Source organism: Penaeus monodon, chromosome 23, assembly GCF_015228065.2.
Source record: "Penaeus monodon isolate SGIC_2016 chromosome 23, NSTDA_Pmon_1, whole genome shotgun sequence".
NCBI lineage: Eukaryota > Metazoa > Arthropoda > Malacostraca > Decapoda > Penaeidae > Penaeus > Penaeus monodon.
The window spans coordinates 43883282-43886819 of NC_051408.1; the positions used below are offsets into that span (position 1 = coordinate 43883282).

Sequence of the window (3538 nt, forward strand, 5' to 3'; positions counted from 1 at the left end):
CATACACACACATTATATACACATATATATTATTTCTTAAAATAAAAATTTTCTATACGGTTATAGTAATTTGCGTTTTATATATTACACAACAATATTTCAACAATACAATTACCATCTAAAAATAGAGTGTGTATTTTTCTGTTAATGTGAACGATCGAATCAACTGCACTTGTACACAAAGCAAACATCCTTCCTTTTAAAAGTTTTTTTATTAAAATGTACTAAAGGTCATGACTTGTCCTCGTGAACTGCTACCGGAATCGCTCCCCCCCCACCCCCGCGCGGGCTGCGGCCACCCGCGGCGCCGTCAGGGGGAGCACTGGTGAAGGGCTCCTCCTCGCCGCCACGAGTTCTTCGCCATCACAAGACGCGAGACTCGGCGTCTCCTGCACCGTCCTCAGGCTTCATCTCACGATCCCTCTTCACGGGCTTCGGCAGGCAGCTGGACGCGCTGCCGGTGGTGGCATGCAGCCGAGCCTCGTGCCGCCCGAGCGCTCGCAACTCGTCGAACTCTCGCCTCAAAAGCTGTCGCTCAGCCTCCACTGCAGGCCAGGACAGCAATCCTCTGCTGCTGAGCTCGTGCTTGGCGAACAGGCAGAAACTGCACGGGGCATCCACTCTGCTGCAAGAGCTGGCGTGGAGTGCAAGCACGCCGCTGAAGCAGTGCCACACGTGGCATCGGTGACGGAAGATGCTGATGTGCGTGGGAAGCTGCCCTCAGGCCCCAGGCACAGGTCGCCGTTGTAGGAGCAGCCTTGGCCGGGCAGTACTGGTGGTGGTACAGGAGTTGCGTGGCGTCCCCCCGGGCGAGCGCACTCGCCTCTGCCAGGATTTGTGAGGCCGACATGGGAACTCCTCAGCGTCCTCGCTCTGTGTGGAGGGCCACGGAGCCGTCCTTGTACTGCACGGCTGGGGTTTTTGCTCGTACAGGGGGCCCCCTCCAGCCTCCGGGCTCGCTCTCCCTCGGGGAGCGACGCTCCCTCCTCTGAGAAAAAGATTAAGCGCCGTCTCCAAGATCGTCTCTTAATACTCTCCATGCGTCCTTCGTCAAACCTGTATTCAGTTTCTTGGTCGGTCACGCTCTCCATACAAATTCTGGCCAACATCTCTTTCCCTTTGCTAAAGGCATTTCAACTTGTTAGTTTCGCTGTGAGAACCCTCGCAATGCTTTGAAGACTTCCTTAGCTTTCTATTTCTTTTCACTTTCTTGTGTCTTGATTATTAGCACGAGCAAATTTCCTCATGTCTGCATCCATACCTTCGATTTCTGGATCGGGAATTCCGCATTATCAGCCACTTTTTTCGGTGACGCCGTTTCAATTAAACTAAGTTTTTTCTGATATTTTTCTAGTGGAGATACATTCTCGTTAATGTGTATATGACCCTTTGTCTCCTGCTTTGTTTTTTTCAATAGAAATAGGAATGTCTGTAGTTAAGGGGTGTTGGAAAAACTTTTAAAATTTTTTTCTTTCACTTCACTATTCATTTCACTATCGATATATTGCGACAAAATTCATATCTGAATTATCATTGTTTTTGGCGAGCTTTACTGATCGAATGAGCTGTTTTTTTTCAGTGAGTGGTTCTATTTTTTTCTTGGAAGTTTCTTAATATATATTTGGGCGAATCAGCGACTTCTGATTGTAGAAGTGGAGTCTTGATATCCTCCCTCCTCAGCCTTTTCAGAACTTGGGAAGGTGGAAGAGACCAAGACCGTTTTTCAAATCATTCTGGGCTCGGGAGGGCTGTGACCTAAGATCCAATTGCTCTTTCTGGATTTTGGGAAGGACCTCATATGAAATACTGCCCTTTTGCTTGATGTTCTGTAACATCCCTGTTGAGTAGTCTTCCCTGAGGGTCCGATGGCCCCACGCTGATAGGGTGACCCTAAGGGCCACGCTTTGGAACCCCATTCAAAATAAATACACTTTGGGCTGGAGGGTTTACCACAGCAATGGGTTTACCATCCCTGATGTCTTGACCAGGGTGGAGGCTTCTGTTCCAGGTGCCACAGTCTGATGGACTGGCCCTCCCCTCCACATTACTTGGGGCCCACTGTGCTCCTTCACCAGCTGGGACTTCACACGGCCTTCGCGATTGACAAGTTCTAAATCTTGGAAGTAATACGTAGTAACGGACCTTGTTTGAAGGCTTTTCTTGGACGGGAATTTGTTTCGGAAAAAGCACAGCAATCTGGAAAGAAAAAAGTATAGAAAATATTAGACAAGTAGATGGAATCTTTAAAAATGTTTCTATTCTTGCAAAGTCAAAAGGGAGACCAGTGTTGGACTAATGAACATTCCACACATAATGGTTCTCAATGTCAAAAGTATGATAACAGCAAGCACTAGAGAACTGTCTACTTCACTGGTATCAGGAAGAGGTTCGTCTGGATGATCGCGGGCATAAGCTGCTGCCACCTCCCACGCAAAGGTCCTCGCCCCAGGATTGTCCCTCAGCTGAGCGTCCACCCACTGCTCCCACTGCCATCCTCCCAGCTGATCCCTTGGGCCTCCACAGACTTTCTCGTCCCCTCACAACATGCTGTTCCTCGTCCCAAAGACTGGTCTCTTTAGGTGCCACTGATGCAGCTTGTGAGGCTGGCCTCAGGTTTGTACTTTGGAGACTGGCTCTGAGGAGACGATGTGCAGAGTGAATGGAGTTGACGTTTATAATATTGTTAACCCTTTCTATTTCCGATAAGACGTTTTCAAAAGAAGTCAGTGTTTTCGAGTCATTAAGATTTTCAAATGGCAACTGGAGGGGTAATATTGTCTGTTTTATGGGTAGTTATTAAATTTGACTTGTTATAATTTTTGTTCCGATGCTATCTTTTTCGAATGCATCCGTTTTAAGCCTATTTTTTCGAAAAATGATCTAAAGTTAAGTCAGCGGTCCCTCCACTATCTTCAAAAAGTGCTGGCGACCAGTGTTTACTTCTAGACAACTTTTCACTATTGGCATCACTTAGCAGATGATCATTAGAGTTGCTCACATTTGCCAGGAATTGAGTTGGCTCGCACACGCCACTGCCATAGGCTGCCCTCTCGCTTGGTTCCTGCTGAGACGCCACATTTGGTGGGCAGCAGGGGAAGCGCTGTGCTCGCTCCTGCTGACGAAGGACTCAGCGGCAGGACTATCGGGGGGTGTGCCCTGAGGGGAAAGGCTGTTCTCGAAAAAAAACTTTCGCTTTTTAGGAATGATGGAGGACTCTGCAGAAGCCTTCCTCTTGGAAGGCTGTGTTGGAGAAGGGTCTCGGACGTCACTGGGGGTGGCACTCCGCGAAGGAGACAGAGTGACATCACTGAGGCTGGTGGAACATGGGGGTGGGGGAGAAGCGTTGCTGGGGGTTGCTGGGGTGGGTGGGAGGCAGTGACATCACTGAGGGGGGCTGAACATGGGAGTGGGGGAGTGACGTCACTGCTGGTCGCTAGGCGAGGGCCGATGGACTGACGTCACCCTTGGTTTCGTCCAGAGATTTGATGGCGACATTTTTGTAGACGTAAATCTAGCTCCTTGACCTCCGCGTCGGCAC

General features: G+C 49.1%; 1 pseudogene; it reads right to left on the reverse strand.

Moving 5' to 3' along the window:
* The window catches only part of LOC119588322, a 20720-nt pseudogene that overhangs the window by 9759 nt on the left and 7423 nt on the right, over positions 1 to 3538 (reverse strand).